Genomic DNA, 20648 nt, shown 5'->3' with positions numbered 1-20648 from the left:
CCGCCGTATCTCTCACTCTCTCTGTTTATCGGTTCATTTCCTACGTGGTGCCTCCGGTGCCTGAGGCTGGGTGGGAGACGGGTGTAGCATGAACATCCTGGCCCAGTCTGGTGGTGGCGTGCAAACGCTCGCAGCCACGAATGTCGCCTCGCACAAGGCACTTGGCCTCTTGATTGCCAAACAGAAACACATGCCTGAAAATGACGAACACATCCCAGAGGAAGAGGTAGCAAGGGTGTAGAGATGGGCATGGGGAAACGAGAGATGAGGTGGAGACTTGGACTAGAACATTATCGCTGCATCCCACACATTTCGTTGTTATTATGTATCGCTACCTTTCACATCTTTATTGTCATTTGTTGTCGTCATAGCTGAGTGATCAGCTTAGCTTTACATCAAGCTGCCGTGTTTTCAGTATGCTTAGGCATTCCATCATGACCCCCCCAGAACTCCTCATCCTGCCTTGGTAAACAGCTACAACATCGGCCAAGGTGTGTTAGTCGTAAGGTCATGTTCCTGTGTGTGTGTGTGTGTGTGTGTGTGTGTGTGTGTGTGTGTGTGTGTGTGTAGCTGTTTGGCCCGATGGTAGCCACTCTTGACGCCTACCGACCGACGCTGTTAAGCATGTATCGTGGCTGACAGCGTGGGCGTGACCGTGGGCGTGGGCGAGGGAATCGTTAGGGAGAGAGAGAGAGAGAGAGAGAGAGAGAGAGAGAGAGAGAGAGAGAGAGAGAGAGAGTACAAGCGCGGCAGGAGGTTCACAAGGGCTGGGCCGGGAGAGGAGGTTATCCGTAAAAACGTTGAAGGAGAAGAAAAGTGAATCTTTTAATCTGTTCCGGACATTTGTATGTGAACACCCCTCCTCCCTCCTCACTCTCCCCCACTGTTCGTTGCATGCACGGAACACCTTCCTCCCTCCCTCCACCACCGCCACCCCCACGTCGTACCCCACACCACCACGCGACATCTTTTAAACCTCGCCGAGGTTCTCTTTAAACCCGCACGTGCCGGGCAAGCCGCTTGCTGCCAGTCATGGCCCCCTGCGCACGCCTCGGCTACATCCTACGCCCGCCACCCCCGCGCCTCACTAATGGTGTTTTAGGCTACCACGTTTTTTTTTTACACTTCATATTTTCTTTTCCTTTTTTTCGCCCTCTAACCTTATTTATATTTGCTTTATGTGCTGATACAAATCTGGAGGCGTCGGATGACAGCTTAAGTGTCAGTTATTATGTATGTGAAGATGAAATTATAATAATATTGGTGCAGCAAAATACAAAAACAAGACCGTCCCATTACTTATTTAAAGATAAATACCATACACGTGCTGCGTAGATGTAAGAGAGAGACAGAAAAAAAATATATGTATAAATGGAAAAAATTCATAATTAATGATCACTTCAAAAGATTCTCTGTCTGGCCAGGCAGCCTCCATGAGGATGAAAACTTTCACCCAGAAAGAGCGGAGCGAGCACGTCTTAAAGGGAAAGCCAACGTCGAGACCAGACTGCCGGATGTGTGGTGGGGAGAGTGCCAGGCAGGGCTGGTGTCGGCCAGGCACTGTTGCTGTGGCCCTGTGCCTCCTCCGTGCCATCGGTAGCAACAGGTCTGAGCAGGAGGAGGAGGAGGAGAAAAAGGTGACAATACCTGGAGTGGGTGAGCCAAGGACGGTGAGCCACACACACACACACACACACACACACACACACACACACACACACACTCATAATCATATTTTCATTACGTCCGCTTTTTTTATGTACGAAATAAAACACCATCTTTGGGGACGGCGGGCGATCTGGTGCACTTTGTTCGCCTCTGCAAAGCATTTCCCACGGTTTCGAGCCTTGGTTGAAGCCGTTCATACCATTGCTCCAGCGTTGCAGAGCCGTATCTAGTCCACTACTGGTGGAGTCAGGCTCCTCATAGTCTCGGCCTAAGCAGTTCCATGGCCAGAGTCCTCGTGGATCCAGTGACGTTTCCAGGCGGTTGTGTCACATCTGAAGCTCTGTTCGAACCAGACGTATCATTGTCTCGAGAGATCAGAGCCGCATCAGGAATCAAGAAGGAGTCGATTTTTTATTTTCTTTTATTTTGGTTCCGTAACAAGAACGTATTGTCTGACACCATGGCTCGGTAAGGTGTATTGTGGCAACAAGAGCAGTGCCATGTACAGAAATCGTGGTCATTACACTTGCTAACATCATAGCAAAGCCGTACTGTGTCGAGGTTCTCGGTTGCCAGGTTAATGATGTCACAACAATGCAATGCCATGCTGGACCTAGCCCTATAGATATATACCTCAACTCTCGTCTTGCAGCAGTTGATGTCCGCAGAATACTTATGTCCAGAGGAAAGAGCGCCATCATGTTTTTTTTCATTAATTCTTTACTTCATAACATGGTCCTTCCACAGCGCCCCCGTGGTGTATAACTTCACCATTACTGACGACCTCCACTCGACGGGCGAAAGCATCATCGTAGTCTGTCAAACATTGCGCCTGAGTCATTGCTTTCGCCTTCAAACAATTCTCAGTTCTAGTAAGGTTGGCTTGAAGACCACATGTCTCAGAGGTTCTTCACGCTGGCCTGTTCGACGTATCATCGCAATTTACTGATTATATCTGTGTGATATACCGAGCACATTGGACACTTTATATGGCCTTTTATTTTTCCCGTCCTAAGTCCTTAGATTGGAGACCTCTTTCCCCACTGACACGATAGCTTCAGTTGGTCGCAATGGATTTTCCCATTCTTACCTTAAAAGTCAAACCTGCTCCACTTTACGAGCTGTCGACCTGTTGACGCTGATAAATAAAAAACGTTTGTGCCTTTGCCTCTCGCTCACTTGACGGGGTTGGAGGGTGGACGGTCATGGGATAGACGGTGTTACGGCGAGGGGGGAGGGAGGGGGAGTCAGACGGGCGGGAAGACTACGGCAAGGGGGATTAGGGGGAGTCAAACGGGCGGGAAGACACAGTGGGAGAGGGGCAGAGTAAGGGCAAGGGAACACACTGGGAAGGGGAAGGAAGGATGGAGAGACGAGCTAGAAGATAGACGGATAGGGAGAGAGAGAGAGAAAGAGAGAGAGAGAGAGAGAGAGAGAGAGAGAGAGAGAGAGAGAGAGAGAGAGAGAGAGAGAGAGAGAGGTTAAGAATATTCAACACCAGGGACATCTAGTGGTAGATTTATAAAGGGAAAGGTAAAAAAAGTCGCATTATCGAAGCTGGTTATCCTTGGCCTGCATTAACCTGGCCACATCTTCCAAGGACTCATTCATCCAGGATCTGGACGATACGGTCATCCGACTCAGTCATCTTGGCGTGTTCATCCACAACCAGGTCACTCAGAAACCAGTCATCCAGGACTTGATTTTTATCCAGGAATGACTGGATCATACATGGTCCAATCATCCAAGAACCAGTCGTCCAGAAACCAAATCCTTTGGAACCCACTCGTTCAGGACCCAGTCATCCAGGATCAGGTCATCCATACACGAGTTATCGAAATCGGTCATCCAGAACCGAATCGTCCTGGATCCGGTCGTGAGACCGAGTTATCCAGAACACAGCAATTTTTTCTTTTTTTTTCTTACGTTGGATGTTCCAGTCACGTATAGAAGTCCCCATCAAGGCTGAGCCTTTACTGAAATATATAGAGAGGTTAATGAAAGGGAAAAGAAGATACAAGGGGAAAGTATTTACGAATTTTAGAGAAAGTGAAGAGCCTGCCTTTAAAAAAAAAAAAGTCAGGTCATAATTATTGGGAAAGACGTGCGGGGGAAGAGAGTCCTAAAGCTTCGACGTGTAAGGAAAGAAACAATTACTAAAATGGACTCGAACATCCAGGACATCCGGTCATCCTGAACCCAGTCATCCAAAATCCGGTCAACTATGACCCAGTCCTCCAAGAGATAGTCATACTAGCACTTGCATCCAGTGCCCAGTGATCCAGGACCCAGGCATCCAGTACCCAGTCATCCAGAATCCAGGCATCCAGTGCGCAGTCATCCAGGACCCAGACATCCAGTGCCCAGTCATCCAGGATCCAGACATCTTGCGCCCAGTCCTCTAGGATCCAGTTATTGAGAACCCAGTCATCCAGAACTCGGATCATAGAGGACTCAGTCATCCAGGACCCAGTCAAGCAAGACCCAGTCATCCAGGACCCAGGATCACCATTCCACTCGCACCATCCTTCTCCTTTCCTGTCAAAATATTAGCGCCCTCCATTCCATCTTTTTTCATTTCCATCATTCACCATCTTCCTCCTCATTCTCTCAATGCTTTCCATCAGTGCTTGTCTACCCTTTCTCTCAACACTTTACTCTTCTCTACATAAGCTTCTCTGTCTTTTCCGTTCGCACCTCCCTTCCTTTCCATCATTCCCTTCCTTTCATTTCTACCAGTCTTGCCCATTCCGCAGGCACTTGAATAGGGGCACATGGCAGCACCCTTACCCTTTTCCACCGTTGAGTTCCCTTTCTCATATCATCAACGTCGCTCCCGTTTCTTTAAAATCGTCCGTCTGTATCAAACTGGCACCTTTTCCTCCCACTCAACTTCCCTCTTCCCTTTTCCATTTCTCTCTTCCTTCCTTTCCATCTGCGCTTTCCATTCAACCAGCACCCCCCTCCCCCTCCTTCTTTCCAACGACGCCCACACCCCGCCCCCGCCACCAGGTGCGTGGCAGGTACGACGCCAGGGGCGCCGCGCCGCAGACGCCTCCTAGGTATGACGTCGGTTGGTGTGGCTGTGACGTTCCCACCACCCGGTCTAGAAGGAGGTGCTCTCTCTCTCTCTCTCTCTCTCTCTCTCTCTCTCTCTCTCTCTCTCTCTCTCTCTCTCTCTCTCTCTCTCTCTCTCGTTTCCCCCATTCTTTTCAGGCGTCTTTGCAACCTGCAGCAGAGAGAATCTCCATCTTAGCCGGAATGGATCATTAAGTAGGGGTCACCACAGGATGGTACTTCTCAATATTACTAATGAGGTTCGTTAGAGTTCAGTTCTTCCAGTCAAAGACCTGGACTTTAACCTGCTTTTCCTCCCTTTAATCTCACGGCCTTATCTTACGGCTGGTAATGTAAGTTCCTGGACTTTTACTGCCACACCAGGAGTCTCTACCAGCCTGTATTCACGCTCACAATGAGTCTACTGGCCTGTATTCACGCTCACAGGAGGTGAATCATACAACCGTGTATTCACGCTCACGTTAGGTGAGTCTACTGGCCTGTACTTAACCTGCAGTGAGTTTATGAGTACTGTGTGTGGCATGTGAGTGACTCTGTCGCTTTTGTGTGCCAAAGAAATGTGGACATCTCTAGATGCTTTTGCCCTTGAACAACTACGTGTGCAGGTGCCTCTACCAGTACTCCGGCCATTATCCCAGGTGTATTTCAATGAATTAGAAAACTATTTTCTCTACGTGTCTTGGAATCATGATGATAGAACAGACCTTCAGTCTCTGAGAGGAAATCATTTCTTCCACCAGCTTTACAACCCCAAGTTTTGTAGATAGTACTTACTGCTGTGTATACTGCATGTCCAGATTACACTCATCTATACAGCTATAAAGTTCATATGTAGCGTGTAAAAGTCAAGGCTCATAAGATCTCCTAGTAATTGAGGAAGCCATTGTCAGATATCATTTTTATGATGGCCTCTTTTTTTTGTATTGTGACTTGATTCCCTTAATCTTAGATGTAGCCAGATGTTCAGTCTGCCGTATGTGTTTTCCTCGTGTGTGGCGGGATGAAGGATTTGACAACTCATTCTCACGTGCTTCCCCAAATCGACGGTAAACCAAGCAAGAAACGTGCCTTATTGAGACGCAGCAGTCGGTCAGTGACTGACGAGTGGACAAAGAAAACGAAAGAAGGGTCGTCAGTTGCGGATGACGTCACCAGAGGAAGAGGCACATATAAAACTAACCTGTCAAGATTAAGACTTACTCCAGTGACGACAAATGAACCGGTACAGAAGGGCAAGTACAGAGCAAACCACCTTGAAAGATAAGCTTATTACGACCGCAACGAACACAGAAAGACAACCAGTCACACAACTAACCGAAAACGGAGTGTGGCTTTATTGATAATCTGGCAGACAAACAAGAGAGACAGTGAAAGATGCATGGGTTAGGTCAGAGAGGCAGTTCAAGATGGAAAGAAATAAGGCAGACCAGCACACAGACAGTATGGGAATCCGAAGAGACTGGCAGAGACTGATCACACTTAACCTTGTTGCTGGTATGCCGTCTTCTTGCCACCACATCCCCAGAGGTCATTATACCCCTGGCAGGCACACAGTATGTGAGCGGCTATGGATCAGGTCCGCTGCCGCTCTTCTCCCTGAACTCCCTCACACCCACACTCACCACAAGGTACCCTCTTACATATTCAGCCAAGAACATAAAGATAATTCTCCTTAAATAGACAAACCCAGGCAAGAGGCTGAGGGAGAAGTAGGAGAGAGGAGGAAAGAAAGGGGTGGGATGGAGGAGAAATATAAGAGAACGTAAAGATGGGAGGAAGAAGAAGGGTTTTCATGGCAGCGTAAGATGATACAGTTCACAGTACCACGATCCCAACGCCCCCCCCCCCCCTTTGTTTTTTACCTCATTCCTCCCCTCATCCACCTCCCTGTCAGCTCTTTAATGCATACTAACCTCCCCCCGAGCACCCTTTTCAGCAGGTCCAGGCCTGGCTTCCTCCATTATGGCTGTGGTTGGGGAGGGATGACGAGGAGTGGGGTCAGCAGCAGCAGTAGCAGCAGCAGCAGGACGCCCGAGACAGCCAGACGGGCCCAGCATGGAGCACTGACCCTGACGACCCGCCCTGACCCCACACGTCCCGCCGCGGCAGGCCAGCACACCCACCCAGCGCCCCCCGCTGACAGCAACGGAGGAGGAGGAGGAGAGGATAGCAAAGAGAGCTGGAGATGGGAGAGTAGGGGAAAGGGAGGAAAGACTAGGAAGGGTGGTATGGGAAAAGAGCTGCGAGTGACGATGTGAGGGAAATGGTGCTGGAGTGGATAGGGATGGGAAGGGGTTGTTTTGGAGGCTGGGAGGTGTTATGAGAGGGAACAGGTCTTGGAAGAGGTGCTGAAGGGATGATATTGGGAGGAATTTAAAGGGGGATGAAATTAGAAGAGATAGGTATGAGGAAGAGGAGTACATTTGAAGGACAGATAACAGGAATCTGGTGGTCCATGAGGAGGTTATCTGCTGGAAGGCAGCGGTAGTTTCCTGACTTCATACTTTTCTTCGTGGTGGAAAGAGGATATAGTCAAGCAGAAGTGAATGGATGGGATTGTAAAAGAGAAAAGCTGCGGCGGAGACTAGTCAGGTAGAAAAGGACTTGAGAGGAGTGGTGTACGGGTAGAGGAGTGAGAGGGTCAGTGAACAGACTAAGTTTGGCGCGGAGATGAGGCTGACAGGGATGGCTAGGTGAGCACGGGTTGGCAGGGATGGTGAACCAGGGAACAGTATGAAGGATAATCTGGGAGGATAGTGAGGGAAGGGAACCCCGGACAATGAGGAGGGAAGGGGATCTGCAGTAGTCAGAAATGAAAAATGTTTCATGATTGACCACAAACGTTCAGAGAAGACGAGCAAGCAAAGCCTTCATTATTTGTAGGTCATCAGTTTACATAAGCTTCCAGTTATTTCAAGCTTCTTTAAGTAGAAAACTGTTGATAAAGATACAAGTTAAGGATCACCTCTTTATTGCCAGTATGTCAAAACACCCATTGTAAGGGGCAACAGCTCTAGGTTTGAACGCTTGAGCACTACAAACATCTTTCCTTATTAAATGTACATTAGTCTTTAAGCGCAAGCAGTGAGCCTGCAGCCACCTTCGGCAGGCGCTTTAGATTAATTTGACTAAGTGAACTGTGAGAGAGATGCATGAGAAATGCTAGCAGATAAGAAGCTTAAGTAGATATCAAGGTAGCTTATAGAAATAAGTTGCATAAATCAAAAAGGTGGTTGAACGATTGAAATGGAATGAAAGGTGTGTGATCAGGTTTGTTAGAGGCTATAGATGTTAACGTGAGAGAAAATGTGGAACTCTGTAAAAGTTGAGGTGTATAAGATGATGGTTTAATGGCAGTTATGGAAAAGTCCGGGCAGTTCGTTGCGAATTTTAGGTTGAGTAAATTTCGGATGATTACAGCTGTTTATCTTCCTTATATTGAGGAAAAAGAGGAGTTCGTGGATGGGTTCAGGAGGAAGTGTGGAAATTGAAGGAACAGGTGAAAGAGAAAAGCTTACTGCGGTGGTTGATACGAATGGAAGAGATGGAGGCAGAGTGGCAGAGGGAAGAGAAGGTAGGTGATGTGAGTGATGAAGTGAACCTGAGTGTTGGTTATAAAGAAGGGGGTTCGCGTTATAGATACGTAACGTGGATATTACTCTGGTATGACTAGACAAAGGGTGAATGTAGAATAGGTTAGAGAAGAAAAGACAAAAGAGGAAGCAAGGGAAGGAATAATGTGACTGAGAAATGTGAAATAAGTAAAGATGGAAAGGTGTTTATGGATGGGATGATGAATAAATGACAAGAAAATCTATAGAGAAATAATCTTTTTATATCAGTTTGATTTAAAAGGCTTGATTTCTCTAAAGTATACACAAAGTGTTTCTGTAACAGTGTGGGTGAAGGGCACATGACTTGGGGTAAGAAGGTGGTCGGCGGAGACAAGGATGGAGCGTAGAGCACGGCTGACGTGGTATGTAGTGCGACTGTGATCATTTATGTAAAAAGGGTTATTGAACCCATCCTGGGTGGAGGACAATGGGGAGTTAGGTAGGGGAAGATGGTCTGTAAGCCAAACTTTTGCACTTAAGTAGTTTGAGGGGAAAGTTTTAAAGACAGTTTTGTTTGATATTGCTTAGCTGTCATGGATTTAGGCGTATATGAAAGAAATATTCGAGAGGGCGTATGAGAAAAATCTTGTACACTTACTGTTGTATGTGGGGAAAATGTAACAATGCTTTTGCAAGTTGTGTGAGTGTAAAGGTTGGTGTGAGTGCGTTAGTGTTGTGCAGTGTCATGACTCTTGTTTAATGTTTTTATGGATGGGACAATACGTGAGGTGAGAATGAGACAGACTGACTGTGAGGGATGACTGAGCCGGTGGTGTGAAGGAACAAAGAAGCGCCACAGCTGTAGTCGTGTGGTGCACTAGGCTGTATTGGCTGGATAAGAGTTAGGCTGGAAGGCAAGTTGTTTTCGGCCTTGTGTGAGGGGAGGAAGATGTTAATGTAGATAGGAACAAAAGTTTCTTTTGTTCGAGAGAGAGAGAGAGAGAGAGAGAGAGAGAGAGAGAGAGAGAGAGAGAGAGAGAGAGAGAGAGAGAGAGAGAGAGAGAGAGAGAGAATGGGATGTTCCCGTGTAATGTTAGTTCAACTGGAGAGGAGCTGGAAGCTGAAAAGGAGGGTGGATATATGAAGGTGATTCTCTGTGACACTGGCAGAGGGAGGTCGGAACCTCAGAGACTGGGGACGCAAGGAAAAAGATTCTGACTGAGGTGTTTAAACAGCTTTGAGGAATAGGCTAGACCATCATACCCAAGGGTCGTACAGTTGCGCTCAAGGGTCGTGCTGCCGTGCTGAGGTGTCGTGCAGTCGTGCTCAAGGGTAGTGCCGGCGTGCTCAAGGGCTATGCCGTCGTTGTTGTCGAGGGATGAAGGTCAGAGCTTGCACAGGAAACCTCTGTGATGATCGTGCTGTTGCAGCTCCTCCGCTTGGATGCGATGCCACAGATGGTGTCAGTGTGGAGAGATGAATAACTCGTACAGTATGACACAGATGTGAAATAAAGACTTAACAACGGGAGACATAAACAGTGGCAGAGAAATCCGTTTGAAGGCCGTTGTGTAGAGAGACCATTATTGAGATTTTACGGTCACGTACAACAGGAGGCAAGGTTTCCCTGAGGAGGAGTGACAGTATGGTTGAAGGCTCCAGGAAGACAGATAGTAAATCCACACAGGAGGTGGGAGGACTCGATGGATGAGGTGCTGCTGAACGCTGTGGACTGTAACGATATACTGTTTGTGGGAGGGAGGGATGAACGGGGACGCAAGTCTCACTCGACTACTGAGTGAGCAGACTTGATAACAATACACGAATCACTCTCATGTAAAAGGAAAATATCTGTTTATTCTTTCGTACTATAAATAAGCTATAATCAAGTATGAATGGTGTGTGGGGCTTATGTAAGTCACTGTGTGTGTGTGTGTACGTGGGGGGTGGAGCTACTGATATTAATAGAAAATAAGCCGAGAGGCATTTCCTCCTCTCAGAACACTGTTATATCCACATTGAAGAAACAGTATAAACCATTTCCCGTGTGATATAAAGAAGGAGATACAATATTTAGGTTTAAGTCGGGAGTGTTGCTATGGGATCGTGGCTAAAACTAAAGTTTCAGGCTGAACATCCGAGCCGGCCAGCAGGAGAACGGTGTTGCGTAAGTGATGGCAGGGAAAACAATGTGATGAAGAAAATCAAACCAGAACAGTGACGAGATGCGCAGGAATGTAGGTGGCCCTGGTGTTTACGGAGAGTCACTGTATTTCTGTGACAGAGACAAGGATAAAGAATGACGACAAGTGTTTATTTGTTTGAAAATTAAATCGCTGTTATTAGATGAGACATAGAAAGGTCGTTATTTTGGTTCTATAACACCTGCTTCGCTTCCCATGTTCAGTGTTATTTGACACCTGCTTCACCTCCCACGAATATGTTGTCAGACACCTTCTTCACCTCCCACGTTCACTGATGAATGACGCCTGCTTCACCTCCCACATTCACCGTCGACTAACGTCTACTTTGCCTTCCACGTTCACTGTTGAATGATGCCTGCTTCACCTCCCACGTTCACCGTTACATGACGTCAGTGTTATGTGACACCTGATACACTTTCCACATTCATAAGTATATCAACTCTGCTTCACACCCCACGGTCAGTGTTATAAACCATCTGATTTACCTCCCACGTTCGCAGTCACCTCACACCTGTTTCACTTCCTACGTTCATTGTTCATTAAGTATACCTGTGATGAACTCACATAGTCCAGTGCACAGGTGGGTGTGAACATTCAGAATGGAGTCGTATTTGCACAGAAGAACTTCCTTGTCCATACACTGTGCGTCCTTGTAGGAAATACCATCACACAGTTTCTCCTGCCAAGGAGTAAATGCACAGAAACAACAATACGACTTCTGTCAGTATCTGTATTTAGGAATATGGAGGGTAGTTTGGTTTAATATTTGCTCTTAGTATTTCTATTTTCTCTCAGATTATTTATTCATGATTATCATAATTTCTGAATGTAAGGTTCATTATCATAACAATTCCTGAATGTAAGGTTCATTATCATAATAATTCCTGAATGTAAGGTTCATTATCATAATAATTCCTGAATGTAAGGTTCATTATCATAATAATTCCTGAATGTAAGGTTCATTATCATAATAATTCCTGAATGTAAGGTTCATTATCATAATAATTCCTGAATGTAAGGTTCATTATCATAATAATTCCTGAATGTAAGGTTCATTATCATAATAATTCCTGAATGTAAGGTTCATTATCATAATAATTCCTGAATGTAAGGTTCATTATCATAATAATTCCTGAATGTAAGGTTCATTATCATAACAATTCCTGAATGTAAGGTTCATTATCATAACAATTCCTGAATGTAAGGTTCATTATCATCATAATTACTGAATGTAAGGTCCATTATCATCATAATTACTGAATGTAAGGTCCATTATCATCATAATTACTGAATGTAAGGTCCAGTACTCGAGCCTCCTCTCTCCTCCCCTTCATTCCCCCACATCGTCAACCTGGTCAGTTCGAGTCCCTCCGTCCTGTGAGCCATCGCCGCCACCTCAAGGTTTGAGATCGACAGATTTTGTGAAATTCATTTGGCATCTCCCGACTCACTCGCTCCTCGATTGCTTTCAGACAGATGAGACATCCAGAACGAAGGTTTGGCATCGACGTTTGTGACAAAGATGGTTGAGATCTGAGGAATGGCTCCTGACGCTAAAGGTCGAAGTGTAAACTGGTTATAAAACCATGGGTGAGCTTGTTCCTCAGGGGGTCCTAGATGTCGTCTGTGATTGATGGGACCACTGGTGACGTCACTGTACTTGCTGTCTTGGGACTGGTCTTGAATAGGATGGCTACGTCACAGCCTGCGGGTGCTCGACGACCATTGGTTTTCGCCTCGGATGATGACGTCCTTGCCGGTGCTGCAATGTGTTATGGTTGGTCGTGACGCAGCGAGGAGGCTTCAGTGCACGCAGGCCACACTGACAGACTCTGGGGAACAGACAGACCACACAGGCCAACATCGAACCATGATAACATTATATTATCTGAATATTACACTTGTAACTTCAAGCCAGGAACGAGTTGATACTTGGTAGACCATTTGGTCGAAACTGGTTGACGTCACGAACACGAGATGCGAGATTACAGTGTCAGGGAAGACTAGCCACACGGCCATTCGTCATATAGTTTTTACGAGTCATTTGTCAAAATTGTGTAGCGGTTTGAAGTTGCCTTAGGTCAAGGGTCATCAAAGGGTCGCGATCGGTGGCCGCGACCCTTTGATGACCCTTGACCTAAGGCAACTTCAAACCCCATGTACAACTGTGACAAACAACATGTAGAAAACACGTGAGGGATGGGCGTCTGATAAGTCTTCACCGACAATGTAATCTCACACCTGAGATTCCTTGACGTCACTCGTGTATAGGTACACGATCCAGACACCAGCTCGTAACCTGTCATTATAAAACACACAGGTGTGACATGATAAAGGTTAATGGTTGTTGATGATGATGATGATGGCCTGGAAGATTGCCCAGTAATGCCAGCCCACAAACGCAGGTGTTGTCACCGGGACATTTTAAAGATTTAAAGGAGACAGCTTCGCCAGTCTTTGATCCCGTCTCCCACCTCCACACTACCAAGAACCCGGAGGTGTGCCTCCCAGTCACCACTCCCTACGGGGGTTTTATGGCTATTCAAGGTGACACCGTACAACACATACGCCATCCTCATACACTGTGTTTTTTGGGTGGGAGCCACAGTGTTCTAAAGGTGACAGAGGTCTCGAGAGCTTAACTCACGTCATGGCCGCCTAATAGCATAGCCAAAACAACATTCAAGCTACTGATTTATACAGCGTGTCAGGATATGATGTCGTAAAGGGGAAAGATAAGCCCGTGAACCTGTTTGTCGTCATAGCGACGTCATAACTCAGCCAAAAGCGTACGCGGCACTGATTTATACATTGCGCCGGACGATGACGTCATTAAGAGAGAGAACCCCCCGAGAGCTCCTGTGATGTCATAACTGACGCCATAGCCTACGTCACGAAGAAGAGCCACTTTGCGGGTGAATTCAGACCAGATGACATTTTGCGCCAACAAGACAGCCTTCACATGACCCTTTGACCTTTGACCCCTCCGTTCCGCGAAAGGTCGTCGCTGTTCCATGACTGTGGAAAGCGTCCGTGGAGGAAATTTGTCCCGAGTAGGATTGGTTATGGTGTGGATGGGTGATATGTACCAGATAAGGGAAGGTGAGGAAGGGTGTCCCTGTGGGTGACTGACTATTATGGATTCATAAACCTGGGCGTCAACAGTCACAGTGTGTCAGACTGAGGCATGACGCGATGAGTCAGTGTAAGGTAGGGGTAAAGGGGAAAGGAGGCTGGGGTGGGTAATAGTCTGGTGTAGGTAGGAAGAGAATAGAGTAAGGTACACGAGCAAGGGGTTATGGCAGGGGCTATAGAGGTTAAGGAAGGACAGTCACAATGTAAGGTAAGATGAGTTTAGGTAAGAGAAGTTAGGAGATGGTTAGGGTAATGATTTTCATTGCAAATTCAGGTTGGTAAAGGAGGATGTAACAAGGCAAGATTTTGTGAGATAAGACAGCTTAAGGGTTGGGTAGATGAGAGTAAGGTATGGTAAACCAAGTGAGGTTGAAGGTGACGGTCAATTATGGTGCACAAGACCCGGAGCAGTTACAATTATAATGTGAGTGTTGGAGATGAAGTTAGAGAAGATGGCTTTATAAATGAGACGATAAAGATGTGTGATAGATTAGGGTAGAGTTGCTTGCAGTGAGAGGGGTAACTCTGCCTTCGAATACATTTTTAGGGATTACCATATTCCGGCCTTTTCATTAACCCACATCAGTGCCTTCCCCACCACACTCTTCGTTTTACAGACTCATCTAAGAACACTCCCTCACGATGCACTCTGCCTTGTAAACACATCCTCATTATCTCTCTCTCTCATCCTCATATTTCTTACTACTGTTCTCTTGCTGTACCTCCACCCACTCGTAACACACACTCACAACTCATTCATGGTCCTTTTTTTCTCACTTTCATCTTCTCTAAATCCACAAGGCTCAAGAGGGTCTGGTAGAATGTTACTTTATGCTTAGCTTAATGCGGGTCTGGGGAAGATACAGCTTGATGAAGTTCTCAACTGGCTTGTTGGTCCGATGCCAGGGAGAACCCCCTCCACCTTTCGAGATATTGGACACCCCAGGCCTGCGAGATACCAGTTACCAGGCCTGCGAGATACCAGTTACCAGGCCTGCGAGATACCAGTTACCAGGCCTGCGAGATACCAGTTACCAGGCCTGCGAGATACCAGTTACCAGGCTCGTGAGATAACAGTTACCAAACAGCGAGATACTAGTTCCTAGGCCTGCGAGATACCAGTTATCAGGCTCGTGAGATAATAGATACCAAGCCAGCGAGATACTAGTTCCCAGGCCTGCGAGATACCATTTACATGTCTTGCGAGATAACAACAACAACGTCTCGTTGTGAGACCTCGAGCGAGCAACAGACTCCAGTCGTGTGGAACTTCTGTATCAAACATTGGCACAAGTGTAGGACAGACGTGGTGGTCTGCAGGGTTGTCTGGATGTGCAGGTGTTGTGCAGGTGTGAGTGTAGCCGCCGCCGGCTCCCCAGGTGCTACACCCACCTCCCACATCTCTCATGGTGCACGTAACTTTATCATGTGTTGCTTGTGTGGATGTTTGGGTCTTACTTAATGTGTAACCAAAATGATCATTTTTTTTTTCTCTAGTCTCTCTTCGTTTATATATCATACATACGTATATATACACATACATACGCACCTACATACATACATAACTACATACATATGCAAAGATCATTCATCTATTTCAGGTATTCTGCATACTCATTTCATCTGCTCCTTCATCTGTTTGCTTGTATAACACCTTCCTCATTTAACAGCACTCTCGTTAACGTATCATTATGTATGTTCTCACTCTGTGGGGGTAGTTAATTCAATCGACAGTTGTTTACCCATTTCTCCTTCTTTCCTCTCCTCTGCTCTGAAGTCATCAACCCACGTACAGTCATTACCACATATGTTTCCTAGGAAATTGCTACTCAGAGCTTGAGGGTTTCATGGCCAGAAATTCTCGAGGAGGATCAAACTTTCAAACATACCAGTTCGCAGCTTGAGGTAATGGCCGTACCTTTTCCAGTGAAGTGTGTGGTCATTTTCCAAATCACGACGCACAAGGAAATAGCAGAAAGCACAAAAACTGGTCAGGTACCACGAAAGTTTACTGGAAGGCCTTGTCTCTTTTGCCTCCACCACAGTTGCGAGTGTGGCAAGATGGACAGGGATCGCGCCTAGGTGCCGCTTGTTTGCCGCAAGGAGGATAAAAAGAAGACATGCTGGTATTTCACAAGGTACACATCACCGCGGTCTTCCTGCTGCTGCTCCTAACAAGAGGACCCGCTCGCGTCTCCACCACCATAATGGGTACGTCTTGGCCAGCCATCTTCGTGTTCTACCGCGCAACCTTCCGTGGGGATATGCCTCCTCAGCCGCTGGGTTAAATGTTGATCAAAAACGTTTGTTGCTAAGATGCGGCTAGGCTAGTGAAATGTCTGTACGACCTTCAAGGTTGCTTTTATGGTCTTCCTGTTATTTTTTTCTTTTTCTTGCTCTTGTGTTAATGTTCACTGCCTTCATATTTATGGCCTTCCATTGCTTTACTATTTTCTCATCTTTTATTTCTTTCATTCTTCTTCCTTTCCTTTACTTTTTTCCTCTTTTCCTTCGTTTTCTTTTTCTCTGTTTTTTACTCCTAATCCTCGTTTTCTTCTTTTTCTCCTATTTTCTTCTTTCTGTTCGCTTTTTTTTTTTTAGACTGAGCCTGTGAGTGCCCATCCAAACGACATTTATACCGCACAACACTGGAAGCAGGATACCCGGGAATGCGCGCACGAACCTATTAAACTGAGGGAGCGAAGCTGTGTGATGGAGTTAGGAGGAGGTGATCGTTATGAAGATGATGATAGATATACAGTCATCATACAGTGAAAGTGCAGTGCCCACCAACACTTTAGGATGCACGAAAACAATTTTGCCTCTTAGAGGAATATTTGATGGCCATTTAACTCGTTCGGGCTTAAGTTTATGTCTAAGGTCCGTGTGTTCCCTCTATGGCTTGTGTTTAGGACACAGTGAAGCCAGTGACGTACATACTCGCACGAATTACTCATCGCTTCTCATAGGACGTTGCGTCTTAACCGGACATACTTATGTTCAAAGTACCAACGCAGTAGACGTATATTAATGTGTATTTAAGTGTATATTAGTGGGATTAGTGGGATCCAGCCACACTTATACTCTTCAATACACTCGCCTAAAACCCAGCTCCACACCTCCGTACACTAAGCTACACGGCGACTCCTCACGTCCACGCTCTCGGCTGGACATGACCAAAGTGATGCGGGGACATGTTTAGCCGTCCTTTGTAACCAACACGAACCTCTGGGAAAGTGTGATGGAGCAGTGGTCTACACTCTGCCACTGGCGAGCAGCTCCTTTCTTGGGTGAGTTGTACGAGTCTGTAAATTAATGGCGCCCGGAGTTCTGTGGCATCTTTATATTTACCAACTTTATACCATTTGTTGTGGAACACTTTATGAAGCCCTCGGTCTCAGAAGTCTAGGGTGATGCGAGCCAGCTGTGGTAGGAAGTACAGCGTGAGTGAGAGGCTCCCAGTTGTTGAGTTTATGTGAAAACTTTTATTGGATTTTAGGAGTAGAAAATTTTTTAAGTATGGTTCCCCTTAATGGTCAAGACGGAGTTGTCATGGTTCGTCTTACGGTTCCAGAGTTACCATCGTCTTCCTTTAGGCTCTAGACAGTCTGATCGTGGTTCCTCTCATGGTTTGATGCTTGTTATCATTCGTCTTGTGGTTCAAGAGAGAAGTTTACTTGTTTTTGTAGCGATTCCATACACTTATTGTGGTTCCTATTGCTGTTCCAGACAAGGTTATTGTGGTTCCTCTTGTGGTTCAAGACAAGGTTATTGTGGTTCCTCTTGTGGTTCACGACAAGGTTATTGTGGTTCCTCTTGCGGTTCTAGATTGAGTTATTGAGGGTCCTCGTAAGGTTCCAGACTGAATTATTGTAGTTTTTCTTGTGGTTTCAAACTGTGTTACTGTTGTACCTCTTCGGTTCCAGACTGAGTTATTGTGGTTTTCTCATTTAGTTCCAGACTAAGTTTTCGTTGTGTGTCTTGCGATTGTAGACATGGTTGCCATTGCTTCTCCTGCGGTTCCAGAGCGGGTTTATGGCTCATTCGATGGTTCCAGATTGTTATCAAGGCTCCTCCTGGAGTTCCAAACAGGGTTGTGGTTTTTCTTTTCATTCAAGACAGAGTTATCATAGTTCTTATGATTCCAGACCGATTCATCACAATATCCTACCTTAGCATCGAGGAAAGGACTCCTATACCATTGAAATAAGGTTTCATAATCTCTTTTAAGCCTCTAAGTCTAAAGCCTCAAAGAAAGATTTTGTTCCATTCGCTTAATCGTTTGCCTTCATCAGCTGCTGAAGATAGCAAGTACCTTTAGCCGAGACTCAGATCCTGGTGTACATTTCGGTCGTCAGATAACTCGTTAAGACTGACTGACAATGAAGACACTCTGGGTGATCTATCACCGCCCTAACCTCCCAACAGCGCGTCAGCGACCGATTTCACTGACGCGATGATAAAAGAGGGAAACATCTAAGTAAACATTCACACTGAAAAGTCTTCAGAAGTCTCTCATAAACAATGTCGAATTACTGTGTCGGTATTCTGCTTTATTGTATAATGCTGAAACACGCTGTGGGTATACTGGTCTAATGTACGTTGCTAGAATAATGTACAGTAATACTTCTATAGTTTATGATACTAAGATGCTCTGTATTATAGAATGTGCTAAAAGATCCCTTCATATTAGTGCTCCTTTATATCCCACTTATCACGGAGAGTTTTATCAATGACTACTTTTGACACACTTGGCAGAATCGTTGCTGTTACCTGATTAGGTAGGGATCTCCCCCTGGCATCTCGTGGTGTCACTGGTCATATAAGCAATACACACCAACATATATAAGAGAACTTGAGAAAGCCTGAGAAATTTTTAGAAGGATGTCTTTGATGAAGGAGACATAGCTGTTTTGATGAATGAAAATTAAGCCAAATTGCAAATTATTTCCGTCTGTGAAGCATTAACACGTACAAATCATCATTGTCTCCAAGAAATCTAATTTTGCTTTTCGCGTTGCTTTACCAGAAGTCACTGATAAGGATTTCTTTTTTTTTTTCTATTTTTCTATCGATTTCTTTATTCAGGGTCATACGCATCACTACAAGTGACAGTTACCAAAATATATCGGCAGATAAGTGAAAAAAGGTTGTATTAATATGTGTGTGTGTTTGTGTGTTGTGTGTGTGTGTGTGTGTGTGTGTGTGTGTGTGTGTGTGTGTGTGTGTGTGTTGTGTGTGTGTGTGTGTGTTGTGTGTGTGTGTTGCGTGTGTGTGTTGCGTGTGTGTGTGTGTGTGTGTGTGTGTGTGTGTTGTGTGTGTGTGTGTGTGTTGCGTGTGTGTGTTGCGTGTGTGTGTGTGTGTGTGTGTGTGTGTGTGTGTGTGTGTGTGTGTGTGTGTGTGTTGTGTGTGTGGAGCGATCCTTGACAGCTTCCCTAAGAATTTCACGAGAGGAAAAAAATGGTGTTGTTGGTGTGATGATATAGAACAGTAAAGATAAAGTTATATTATGAATCCTCTGTTTCATGAATCAATACTTTCTCCATCATAATCAATCTCTATGAGAGACAGAGACTTATTGACCTCGCCATAAATGTAAACACTTTTCAGTTTACTTGGCGAAGAACAAATATCCTCCCAATAACTGCATGAGGGGGGGGGGGGTGAATATATATATATATATATATATATATATATATATATATATATATATATATATATATATATATATATATATACATATATATATATACATATATATATATACATATATATTATATATATATTATATATATATATATATATATATATATATATATATTTTTTTTTTTTTTTTTTTTTTTTTTTTTTTATACTTTGTCGCTGTCTCCCGCGTTTGCGAGGTAGCGCAAGGAAACAGACGAAAGAAATGGCCCACCCCCCCCCCCCCCCCATACACATGTATATACATACATCCACACACGCAAATATACATACCTACACAGCTTTCCATGGTTTACCCCAGACGCTTCACATGCCTTGATTCAATCCACTGACAGCACGTCAACCCCGGTATACCACATCGCTCCAATTCACTCTATTCCTTGCCCTCCTTTCACCCTCCTGCATGTTCAGGCCCCGATCACACAAAATCTTTTTCGCTCCATCTTTCCACCTCCAATTTGGTCTCCCTCTTCTCCTCGTTCCCTCCACCTCGGACACATATATCCTCTTGGTCAATCTTTCCTCACTCATTCTCTCCATGTGCCCAAACCACTTCAAAACACCCTCTTCTGCTCTCTCAACCACGCTCTTTTTATTTCCACACATCTCTCTTACCCTTACGTTACTCACTCGATCAAACCACCTCACACCACACATTGTCCTCAAACATCTCATTTCCAGCACATCCATCCTCCTGCGCACAACTCTATCCATAGCCCACGCCTCGCAACCATACAACATTGTTGGAACCACTATTCCTTCAAACATACCCATTTTTGCTTTCCGAGATAATGTTCTCGACTTCCACACATTCTTCAAGGCCCCCAGAATTTTCGCCCCCTCCCCCACCCTATGATCCACTTCCGCTTCCATGGTTCCATCCGCTGCCAGATCCACTCCCAGATATCTAAAACTTCACTTCCTCCAGTTTTTCTCCATTCAAACTCACCTCCCAATTGACTTGACCCTCAACCCTACTGTACCTAATAACCTTGCTCTTATTCACATTTGCTCTTAACTTTCTTCTTCCACACACTTTACCAAACTCAGTCACCATCTTCTGCAGTTTCTCACATGAATCAGCCACCAGCGCTGTATCATCAGCGAACAACAACTGACTCACTTCCCAAGCTCTCTCATCCCCAACAGACTTCATACTTGCCCCTCTTTCCAAAACTCTTGCATTTACCTCCCTAACAACCCCATCCATAAACAAATTAAACAACCATGGAGACATCACACACCCCTGCCGCAAACCTACATTCACTGAGAACCAATCACTTTCCTCTCTTCCTACACGTACACA

The sequence above is a fragment of the Panulirus ornatus genome, chromosome 12 (assembly GCF_036320965.1).
Source record: "Panulirus ornatus isolate Po-2019 chromosome 12, ASM3632096v1, whole genome shotgun sequence".
Classification (NCBI taxonomy): domain Eukaryota; kingdom Metazoa; phylum Arthropoda; class Malacostraca; order Decapoda; family Palinuridae; genus Panulirus; species Panulirus ornatus.
The sequence above is the reverse complement of the archived record's forward strand: the minus strand, read 5'-3'. Positions refer to the sequence as shown.